At 36.8% G+C, this 12658-nt stretch overlaps 1 long non-coding RNA gene across 1 annotated transcript; it reads left to right on the top strand.

Moving 5' to 3' along the window:
• Positions 1 to 458: 458 nt before the first annotated feature.
• LOC148124138 (uncharacterized) lies at positions 459 to 8935 on the top strand. The gene is made up of 3 exons (XR_015740069.1): positions 459 to 493; positions 3410 to 3501; positions 8108 to 8935. It is a non-coding gene; the product is annotated as an uncharacterized LOC148124138 (long non-coding RNA).
• The last annotated feature ends 3723 nt before the right edge of the window (positions 8936 to 12658 follow it).

Below are 12658 nucleotides of genomic sequence, written 5' to 3'. Positions count from 1 at the left end.
AGAACTGGCTGAATACCACCTCTACATTATTCCCATTTATGATTTGTACTTCTAGAAGCCCAAGGTAAGAGGTTCAAGGTTCTCTATTTGTACTGTTTTATCCACACAATAAACATTTGCCTGAGAGCTATCAAGGGACTCAAGTCACATGGTGAATTCCTTGACAGAATGGGAGCTGAGGTTGGGATCCCCCTACTCTCGCATTCTAACCACTGCATTATGTCATCTTCCCAAGAGATGAAGCATTGCAATCCTACTGACTAACTTGAAAGAGATTACTGACAATCATGCAAACCCTTCTATAGTATATAAAACCTGCATATCTATGATCCTATCATATGAGGTGCATATTCTCTGTTATCATATATAAGGATACTAGTATTTGTAGATCATGGGGGTTAGGCAATTCACTGTCCTCTCAGTTTTTGTGAATTATTAACTCACATCAACACAATCTTGCTTTTAAACGGAGTGGGCATGTGGAGGACAAAAGGTTTGTTTATTTTTATTCCTTTATCCTGTTATTTAACTCAAGTGGCAAAAACACTCACTTCTGTTTTCCTCACAACAACTTTGTGAGGTGGATTTGGCTGAGAGAAAATGACCCAAAGTTACCTGTCTGTTTTCATGCCTAAGATGGAACTAGAACTTACAGTCTCCTTGTTTCCAGCCTGGTACCTTAACCATTAGATCAAATTATATTAATTTTCCTGATAAAAAATAATATAATTAGGAAATAAGTTTCCTAATGCTGGAGAGCACATAAGAAAACAAGGCCATAAACTGTTGCCTTGTTTTCTTTTTTGCTGATCTTCGTTGCTTGATTCTATGCATATTTTAGCTCATTTCAGCTTCTTCATTTTTCATAGAAAAATGAAAAACAAGAGCACAAGTGGCAAACAAGTAACTGCCTAGGACACTTCTCCATGAATAAATCTGGAGGCAGGGAAAGAATTATTCTACCACTTATTAATATAGCAGCTGGAGTCTTTCTTTGTGAGCAGATTTGCTGGCATGAAAAGCTGTAAATTGCTACTAGAAATAGCAGGTGCACTTCAATTCTAAGCAATTTTACTCACAAGTAAGTATATTAATCTGCCATTACAAACAGCAATTTGCACAGCTGCTGTCCAGCCTTGCAAAATAATAAGCAGGCAAGCAATGCAGGACAATGACAGCTTTAATAAGATGCTTTAGCAGATTTTTTTTAAAATCTGAAATAGATTTTGGAGAGCCTTTGTATTTGTATCAATTGTTTCAAAATAGAGGATGTGGGCATGTTAAAAAAAATCCTGAGAAAATTTAGCTCAATGGTTGAATTCATTTGTTGGATTAACCATCATTTGTTTAAAAATTGCAATTAACTCAATTACAGAAAACAATACTCTATGAACATAAACTATAAAGCATGGGTTGCAAATCATAGTGGTTTTATTGAGATATCATCTAAGTCAAAACCAGGTAGAGCTCAGTCTGGTTTAGAGAAATGTTTTTTATTCCAGATGTAGTGTCATATCTGTATCCTGCAATTGCAGATTAAATTTTCCAGCATATTAAACTGTCCCTACCCCTTTGCTTAGTTTTAACTTTCCTGAAACTGATGTCAGAATGGGAGAAAAAAAAAGATTACTGCTACCTATCAAACAATCCATTCCAATAGCCAAGGGAGAGCTCAGACATAATGTAATATAACAATCATAAGACAACTCTGTTAGTTATTTACCCTAAAGAATTAGGTGATGGGACAGGTAAGGGACTGTTTTTTCTCTTCAATCACCTTTTATTTCCTTCACCAGGTAAAGCTTGGTTTCTTTCTCTGATTGGATTTTTTGAGTCAGAACACAGATATGATATAACCTAGAAGAGTTTCCCCGTCCTCACATACAAACATAGCTTAAACAGCAAACATGAAGGATTGATTTTCTGTACAGAACTTTGATAACCAAAGTAATTATAGCATTGCCAAGTAAATATATTAAAACCATCAGAATCTGTGATTTGCCATTTTTGGATATTACCACTCTGCTAGTCCAGAATTCATTTTAGAATAAATTGTTCAGCAAACCATAAATTATACATACTAAATCAGTTATGGATTGTAACAGTTTTATTTATGCATCATCCTAAACCATAATCTGTGTAATATATCAACCTAGTTATCCAGTTTATAAACTACAGCTCATGATTTAGTTTATATCTGAAGCCAATCACTTTGCTACCAATAAACCATGGTTTAAATCATGGCTTAATACTGTGTGTTAACCCAGCCAGTGTAACTATCCAGTATTATAGTTTCTTCAATAAACAGACTATGGATTAGCATGCTATGTAAACATAGCTCCAAGCATTTTTTTCCCTTTTCTTTTCTTTACCGTGAAATTTCATATCAGTATTTCCTCTATTTTTGTCTTTTTCTTCTAGCATAATATTGGTTGAAAGTTGCCTGTGAGCTGAAGTCAGCTGCTTGCCCTATAGCCTGCCTACTACTAAGCTCCTAATTTCTGGTTGACTCATATATTTTACTTGTAATGCTTTTAAAAATAGGAAAAAATAGAAACCCGCCCCATCCAGATTCATCAGGAAGGACATTGGTGATACCAGGGTTCTTGAGTCAGCATTTGAAGGGGAATATGATCCCAACTCTTTCTACAGAAAACTAAATGCTTCTACCACACATTCTGCATGTTGTGTTTTCTTGGCTCTAACATAGACAAATTAGTTGCTATTGTATAAAGGGATCAATATTGTACCTTGATTTGAAATCACACATCAGCATTTGCCTTAAATGACTGCAGGAACTTCATTTTTTTCATTCAGGTTGACAAGACTGAGGTAGAACATTCATAAATTGTTCTCGGTGTCATCCTATTAAAGAGATGTAATTGTATGAGTTATGAGATTAGTAAATTAAAACTATTTGGAGACAAGCCAATTACAGTTCCACAGCTCAGAAGTGAGAAGCCTTCTTTCTTTAGAGATTATTGCTACAGGACATCCCAGTTCTGAAGAAGCATTCCCCTTCAAAAAGGAATGCCCCTTTTTGACCAATTGTAGAATCCAAGAACAAGAACGAACTTGAAGATTATTTTCTCCACACGGGTCAAACTCAATTGCCTCACTGGCCAGATTGTGACATAGTGTGATGTTTTTTGCCTTTGCAGAGCTGGCATAAGCATAGCCTCTGCACATGACATATCTGGTTTGCGGGTGCCCAGTTTGACAGGCCTGATTCTACTCCAACCTCTTGGCAATAAAGGACACATACCACTATAGTAGCCTGATGTTTCTGCTTTTAAAAGTAGTAATGGAGTTGTTATGACTTTTCAAGGCAGTCTGTCACACTCTTGAACACCTCATACCATCAGAATGTTCCTATTAATATTAATTCTAAGTCTCCTTTTTTTTCAAGGGGATTGTGGCTGAGTACCAAACTCCAGTGCAGGCAACCTGCAGAATGCTCAATGCCTCTTCTTTTGTCTCCAAAATATCTGCATAGATAAGGTGAGGCCAGCAGAACAAGATGAAAAGCATAATCATCTGGAGAGGGAAATAGCAAACAAAATAAAACCCAGAAAATCTGGAGCTGTTTCCTCATTCATTGGTCAGGAAAATATGCTTATTTGGGATAATAGCTCTGTATTCTCTTGTTTTATCACCTGTATACAGGTAGTTTCTACTTATAAAACCACAACTAAGCTCAAAATTTCTCCTAAAGTGAGTTAAGTGAATCACTAAAATTGTTAAATTAGTAACAGAGTTGTTAAGAAATCCAACTTCCCCATTGCCTTTGCTTGTTAGAAGGTTGCAAAAAGTTAGGTTACATAACCCCAGAACACTACAATGGTCACAAATATTAACCAGTTGCCAAGCATCTGAATTTTGATCATATGACCATGGGGATGCTGCAATGGTCCTAAGTATGAAAAATGGTTAAAAGTCACTTTTTAAGTGCCATTGTAATTTCAAACAGTCACTGAACGAACGATCGGAAGTCAAGGACTACCTATATAGAGAATGGAAATGGAGATTGGTAAATGGATAAAATAGAGATATTGGAACAGAAATACAGGTAGTTTTTGACTTCTATTGCTAAGAGATGTGGTTGAAACGTGCATCTGATTTTATGACCTCTTTGGCAAATATTAAGCAAATCACATTATCATTAAGTAAATCACAGAGTTGTTAAATGAATCCAGCTTTCCTCATGAACTTTACTTGTTGGAAGTCAACTTGGAAAGTCATAGATGTTGATCATATAACCTCAGGAAGTTTCAACCACTGTAAATACATGAAGTTTGCCAAGTGCCCAAATTTGGATCACACGATTGTAGGGACATTGCAACAGTCAGTAAGTGTGAGTTGTACGTTACTTTTTTCAGCACTATCATAACTTTAGAATGCTTGCTAAACAAATGGTTGTAAGTCAACGACTATCTATACTCTAGTTCTCCAGGTGGGTGATTTAAGCAGGGACAATGGGATATGCATCGAAACAGACTGTGATTGGGTTTCTTTAGTACGTAGCTGAAAATTGGCAGAAAGAATATTGTTCATTACTGTTCATGAGGAGTACATGGCTGTGCCCTTTTATCTTAGCTGATTTTGATTAAAATGTCTGTTTGACCTGACACTTTAATAAAAGACAATATGTGTTTCTTTAAATATCATAGGAAAGTAGTATATATATCTTCTTTTCTGGCTGATAACCAAAAGACTTTGATTTGACCTTTCCAGTGCTAGCAATGCCTTTTTTTCAGGAACTAAATTGCATATAACAGCTTCTGTTTTCCTTATGTCCTTTTTCTTTGAAAGCCTTTGATCCTAGAACTGAGGGAGGCCACTAAGAAAGCCTTGGTCTTGCCATTCTTGTTGGCACTTCCTAGACTGGTAGAAGTAAATTCCTACTGATATTTCCTAAGCATAAAAGTGAAGCTGAGGTTGCTGATCAAAGGTTGAATGAAGTTTCATTCTGCTGTTACCCACCCACAGACTGGAGACAAACCAATTGCGTTAGCTAAACCTGTTGTTCACATTGATTTCTTTGAAAGTGAAAGGCTTAACTACTCTGATCTTAAAAGAGCAGGTTTTCAAAGCTGTGGCCTTATCAACAGCCACATAGCACAGGAAGTTAATATAATCACCTTGTTCCAAAGTTTGGGACTGTTTCTCCCAAAGTTGTCAGTCAGTATCAGCACAATTGTTCTGGGATATATATTCCCAACATACCACCAGAGTACTGGATTGGGACAAGTTTGCTAATTGCAGCAAGCATAGGAACTCTGTGATCCTTGAGAAAATGTATCACATACCCATCTGTTTTCCACCATAATTTTTAAAAAAAAAATCTTACAAGGTCTTTGTCTCTTTTTTTGTACCTCACTCAACAAAATCTTGTATGATTTCTAACATTTCTGTTCGACAGTGGATAATAGAAGGCACTTTTGGATAACTTTGGAAAAACATCCTCAAATATGATATGTAACCTAATCTCTATTCTCTTTCCTTCAAAAGAGGAAAACTTTCTTGAAAAGAGAATTTTCAAGATAGTTCAAACCCTAGTTCTTATATGGCACAACAGTGCCCTCTAAAGCATCTGATAGGTTGACCCAAGTAGAGAGACCTGAATAAATTTAACTAAGACTTTGTTTCCACAAAGTGCGTCTGTCAGATAACCCCACTTATACTCATCTTATCTGCAGAGTTGGCAGACAATAAGCGTATGTACATATGTATGTATGTATGTATGTATGTCATGTACGTGTACATGTACATGTACATACATACATATATATAAGTACCCGCGAAAACTTAAGAAAACACACACACACACACACATATATATATATATATTCTTAGGTTTTCGCAGGTACTTACATGTATGGTACTTAGCTTTGTTCGGGTATTTTCCTACATCATTATAGTTGTGCTTTTAAAGTTGTAGCAACATTTCGGCAGAATCTCACTTGCCATCATCAGGCTTCTGTATTGTATTCGTCTGTGAGTTAGACTTTTACAGTTGTTTCAGTTTTAAATTTAGGGCTAGCCTACTGCTGTGCCAGAATGGTTTTTTCTTCATCCTGATTGGTTGGGAATCTTGGTCTGTTTATTGGTCTTGGAGTTTGCTGTGTTCTGCTTGATTGGTGTTTCTAATATCTTCTGTCTGTTTTGTGTCTTTTTTTGTCTTGGTTGGCTGGCAACATTGTGTTCCTGTATTGGAGGCTTTTAGTGCAGCTTGGCTCTGAGTAAATGGACGGCTATCATTTGTTAGGAAGCTAGGTTTCATCTGGGTGCCTGGTTGGGGTGTGTTTGAGCTGGAGGTATCGGGGGATCTGTTTGTGCGCAGGTGTTTGCCTGGCTTGTGGCGTGGAGATTTTTTTGTTTGTGAGTGCAGGCTTCCAAATAATTGACAGTCTGGTGGAATCATCTCTTCTATTCATGCTTTCACGTCTTTTTTCAATCTCTATGGCTTCTCTGATAATTCTGTAGCTGGGGTTTTCTATAGTGGCTAGGGTTTTGGTGCCATTGACGTCGATGCTGTGCCCTGTGGCTTTCATGTGTTGGACTAGTGAATGAAGTGTGTTCCAGCTTTTTTACTGCATTTTTGTGTACATCCAGGTGGGTATTTATTCTTCTATTGGTTTGTCCAAAGTATGTGGTGGGGCATGATGCACAGGGGACTTCATATATGTCTTGGGTTTTCCAAGTCAATTTTATCTTTGGGGTTTCTAAGGATGGCTGCTATTATTCTGTCTGGCTTGAAGGCAGTCTTGATGTGATGCCTATGTAGTATCTTACTGATTTTGTCTGTAGTACCTCTTATGTAGGGTACGACAGCTGTTCCATTGGTCTGTTCATCTTCTAGGTCTCCATTATGTCTCAGTGTGTTTTTGTGGATCAAGCCGGTGATTTTGCTTTTGTGGAAGTTGTTGGCTGTCAGTATTTTAGTCAGGGTGCATAGTTCAGATTTTATGTGTGTCTTGCCTGCCAGGCGTTTGGTTCTGGCAATTAGTGTTTTGGCCACGGAGTTTATCTGTGCTGGGTGGTGGTGGGATAGGGCATTGAGCTAGCGGTTGGTGTATGTTTTCTTCTGGTATATGGTGTGTCCTAGTGTGCCATCTGTTTTTTTGTAGATTAGTACATCTAGGAATGGTAGTTGTTTGTTTGTTTCCGTTTCCATGGTGAACTTGATTTTGGGGTGTGTGCTGTTTAGGTGTGTTAGGAAATTGTTTAGGTTTTCTTTTGGCCCCATGGAATAAACACAGACCAAGACTCCCAACCAATCAGGATGAAGAAAAACCCATTCTGGAACAACAGTAGGCTAGTCCCAAGTTTAAAACTGAAACAACTGTAAAAGTTTGACTCACAGACGAACACAATACAGAAGCCCAATGATGGCAGATGAGATTCTGCCGAAACGTTGCTACAACTTTAAAAACACAACTATAATGATATGGGAAAATACCCGAACAAAGCTGAATACCATATGTATATATGTGTATATATATATGTATGTATGTGTGTGTGTGTGTGTGTGTGTGTGTGTGTATATATATATATATATAATGTGTGTATGTGTCATCCTCAACATTCTGTCAAACTGAAAATAATGCCAGAAAGAAAGTCAGCCTAACATCAAACAAAAGGCCCAGACATTATTTCTGGAAATATCCCCTCTGCACAGAACCCTGAATATGTGCTGATATATATATTCAAGGAAAGAATAACTGTAACAATATAAATAAACAAATAATGTTAGAACAATAAAAGAAAAAGATTTTTGTTATATGTGATGAAAGGAAAGGTAGTACTAAGAACAAGAGGTGGCTTAGGTGCAATCCCAAAGCACCACTTGAACATAGCACCACCAGCTTACATGCTGTGACAATACATAGACAAATATTTGCCTATACCATGTCCTTGGGTTGATAAAAATACCAAATCCAGTTTAAACATCTGATATCTGAGAGAATACACAGATGTGTGTCAAAACTATAAATAACAATTTTTCCAAATATATGGTTTAATTGATTTAATAAGCAGATTTTTCATTCAAAACTTCTCCATGTGCACGGCTGCACACTTATGCTGCTACCTTCTGTATTTCAAGATTACAAGAAGATTCTGCATTCCTGGGTTTTAAATGGAAGACACAAGACATCCTCTATTCTCATGTTCCCATGATTCAATTGAAGAAAGAAACCCTTCATTGAAAGCCTGAAAATCTCACAGCTGCACAGATTTGAGAGATCAAGAAATTGAAACAGCCAGCCAGTTATGATTATCTTTTAATGGGGAATTCATGGAAGAAAGACCATGCCAGAAGAATTCCTTCCAATTTGTATAAAAAGGTATGAAATGAATTTAGCACACTAAACTATGATCTAGTTTCATTTTGGCTTAGAACATGTGAACCCAAAAGAATTCTTATATATACAATTAAAAAACAACAACATAGTTTGGTATGAGTGAAGTGAACCCAAACTATATTGTCTCTTCCACAAGGAGTTGGGTAGCATCAAAATCTAAAATAAATATTTGCATGATTACATCTAGTTTCACAGCCAAGTTAGTAACTTGCATAAAAATGATACTAAAATAATACATTTGTTTAAAATAACAATGTATGTGTTTGATATAACTCTGGCAAAAGTTCATTGAAATGTTCCATGTGGACAGAATACACTCAATGGATTCTTAACATGCATGTGTCAATGATAATGTCATGCGTATCTGTGTCAATTGTTTTGTGAATGGCCAGTATTCATACTGATTACTGTATTTCCTGTAGTTTAATTTTCTGCTCATCTTATCATTTTTAACATCTTCCACAATATGTATTGCATGTTTACTCTTTTCTCAGGATAATATGCCATTCATCTGACATGTGCCATGTTTCAGATTGATGTGTTGAATAAATAGTTAGTCTTTAGTACAGTAAAAGAGTCTGTTGTCTTTGCTAAAAACTGTAGGATTGAATTGCTAATTATGTTTTTTTTTCCTATTGTTGGCAAATTTATAGGGTGTTTTATAACCAACAGAAAGAAACAAAGAAATAATCATGTATGGTAGCAATATACAGTGGAACCTCTGGTCACAACCGTAATTTGTTCCCTAAGTTTGGAGACTGACTGTGCATGTGCCTACAAATAAAAATGGTGCAGAAGGGGAAATCGGCGCGGAAAGGGAATTGACTGTGGCCATGTTTGATCGCCACCTGATTTTTGAATTGTGACCCGATTCAAAAATGTTGTGGATTGTTTGGTTGGAACCCGATTTGGTCATGGTCAGAAGTGTTCGTGACCAGAGGTTCCACTGTAGATATTTTGCCAAATATTTGGTATGAATAGCAATAGTACTTAGACTTAAATACTGCTTTATAGTGCTTTACAGCTCTTTTTAAGTGGTTTAGAGTCAGCATATTGCCCCCAACAATCTGGGTCCTCATTTTACCTACTTCAGAAGGATGGAAGGCTGAGTCAACCTTCAGCCTGGTGGGATTTGATCTGCCAAATTGCAGGCAGCTGGCTGTCAGCAGAAATAGATTGCAGTACTGCACTCTAACCACTGCACCACCAAGGCTCAGTGAGGCTGAAGGACTCTTGGTGAATCTCTGGGATTTTTTCCTTAAAAAAGAAAGGGGAACATGTACCTAACCACATTCTTCCAAGGATGCTAAGCATTTTGGGGGCTAAATACTGATATTCCTGAAGGTGTAACACCCCAGATGTTGCCTCTCTATGCTTGGTGGGAACTGAATCCAGCACACCTAGAAGGTCTAGCTTGCGAACAATAGTTATACTACCCATTCACTCACTCACAAGAATCTATTCCTGCTGCTGCTAGGAGCAAAATATGATACAAAGCCCACCAGCTGTTGAAAAAAAGGTAAAATGTCTTCTTCACAATGATCTGTATCACTAATTGAAACTTCATGAAGGTATTCTCAGAAGTACAGTTCAGTTATTAGTTTTGATTAACCATGATTTCTGGAGTAAATCATAATTGGCTGTGCTTACACAATACAGTACATTGTAAACTGTCATTTATAAAACCTAATAGTTGGACTCATAGGCATACTCAGGCCCTAAAATCCTACAATTAGCTAATTGCCATTATGGAAACTTTCAAAAGTCCAAAGGTCTTTATAAATGGATGAACTTGCTGATTACAAAACAAGAGAAAAAAATTAGTTGTCCTTTCCTCACATTAACAACAAATGCAAAACATAGGACCAACCAAAACAATCATTTTAAGCTTCTTTCTGGAAAAAAAAAAGTAAACCATCTCCCTCACCTCTACTTTGCTAACCTTTGCTGGCTCCAGAAAATATAGACAGTTTGATACTATAACCTGGAAAAAATAGAGTTAGAAGATAAGAATGGATGTGAACTTTAAAATGCTGACAAGATAAACTACTATCATGCATCCCACTAAACCATAGTTCAGCTAACCACAGATTTCAACATAAAGTTTTGAATTGCTGAGCCCTAAACCACGATTTGAATCATAGCACATAGATTCACACAATAATCTAAGTCATATGTTATATTTCTCAAACTACAGTTTCTCTCTAAATCCAGGCAAATAAATGTCCTTTTGATTTATAGGGTATAAAGCTATGGAATTTACAGGCTCCCTTCCCATCTATAGTTCCATTTGGATTATAATTTCCATCATCTCCTAACACACATGGCCAATTATGAACACTGGATTATTTAGATGATTTCATGTTCAGGAAGGCTGTCTTGGTAATTTACTTGTTTTTATTGCTAATCCACAAAATAATTTATATGATTTAGTTCATCCAGACATTCTTTCTGTGATGGACTGAACTTGAAGACAGCAATAAAACAGCATCTTATATGCAATCTTGATTTCTGGGTAAAAAGTATTTTTAATTGAACCTCCACCCCATATTCTTTCTGTATCAAATTCAGATTCCAGAAATGCAGCTCTCTGGAAGAGCTCTCAAACTCATTTGCCTAATGTTCTTTCTTCTCTAACAGACGATGCTGTAGTAAGCATCTGTCATTAATGAGGGAAAGCAGAATGGATAAAGAACAATTTTCCTTAAGATCTTTGTTAGGAATGTAAGTCACCTAATAGTTGGGTTGGAAATTATATAAACTAGGATAGACATTTTAATACTGTCTCTTTAAGGGAATGCTAAAATTGTAATTGGGTGTGGTTCCTCAAACAGCCATAAGATGGAGCCAGAAACCTGGGTTGTTTAGTCTCCGTTGTGTTGTTCTGGAGAGAGTTGCTGTTCCTATTGAGTGTTACTGATAGTTCGTCTTGGATTTGATGTAAGTCTGTTATTGAACTGTTTATGATACTAGACTTTGTTATTGGATTATGCCTGGACTGAAAACTGACTGTTTTAACTGTGAATGACTTGAACTGCTTGTTTGGACTTTGCTTAAACATTTATTGGAAGTAAAAACCTACATTTTTCTATACAGTGTATCTGTGTGCTGTTTATGTTTATTCTTCATCACTCTCACTATATCTCCCTGTGTGTGCTCATTCTCTTAACGGGGAATTACCTCAACACTGGTTATGAGCCCAGGCCATACCAGGCTCAGATAACTGAGAGTTGATGTGAATGCACAGTACTGTATACAGACAGCTGTTTACTGTTTAATTGTGGGTTACTATTCTGGTAAAGATGGCACAAGACCCTTCAACAAGTCTATCATTGATAACCCGGTTGGATGGAACAAACGATGTTTCCTGGTTTATGAAGTGCAGTCTACTTCTGTGTAGAGAAGGTTTATAGAATGTAGTTCAATACTCACCGGATGTAATTGCTTGGGATCCAGAAAATGAGGACGATGCCAAGAAGCTTGCTGACTTTAAACAGAACAACAAACGAGCTCTTTGTATAATTGGACTAACACTGAGTGAGTCCATATTCATGGAGAAGAGTCTGCTGCTAGGTGTTGGGAGAATTTGAAGAGGATTTATGTTCGTGACAGTGTAGGTGCACACATACATCTTACACATAAACTGTTTAGAGCATGTCTTCTGAAAGGTGGAGATATGTTCGCTCATTTAAACTTCATGAAAAGAACTTTTCAAGAGCTACATGAAAAAGAACTGATATTTTCAGAGCTGCATCAAGTTTACATCATTCTTTCCTCATTGGATGAAAGTTATGATGATTATGTATCTTCACTGGAAGTCCTGCCCAGAGATAAACTGACATTAACTGACATAACTGGAAGGTTGTTTGAAGAAGCAAGAAGACGACTGGATAGGAACCAACTAAGAAAGGAACAACCACAAGAAGAGGATTTGTGTTCAACTGCCTATACTGTTAGGAAATGTTTTTCTTGTGGGGCTAGGGGACATACAGCTAGATTCTGTAAGAAGGGAAAACAACAGAATACTGGTAATCACCAGAAGGCTAAGAAGAATGTTAGTTTAGCTATGTCTAGAAATTCAACTGTAAACAATGATTTGTGGGTTGTTGATAGTGGAGGATCGCAGTGCATTACTAAAGATAGAGAGAGGTTTGTAACGATAACTACGAGTAAGCAACATGTACCATTGGCAAATGGATGGAAGATGAAAGCTTCTGGTGAAGGTACTGCATATTGTTCTTGTATAAATGAGCATTTAACTTTGTTATATGTATCTAAACTGAAATTTAATT

The sequence above is a fragment of the Pseudonaja textilis genome, chromosome Z (genome assembly GCF_049901715.1).
Source record: "Pseudonaja textilis isolate UNSWEBS1 chromosome Z, rPseTex1.2, whole genome shotgun sequence".
Lineage (NCBI taxonomy): Eukaryota > Metazoa > Chordata > Lepidosauria > Squamata > Elapidae > Pseudonaja > Pseudonaja textilis.
Note: the sequence above shows the minus strand (reverse complement) of the source record. Positions and strands in the feature narration are given on the sequence as shown.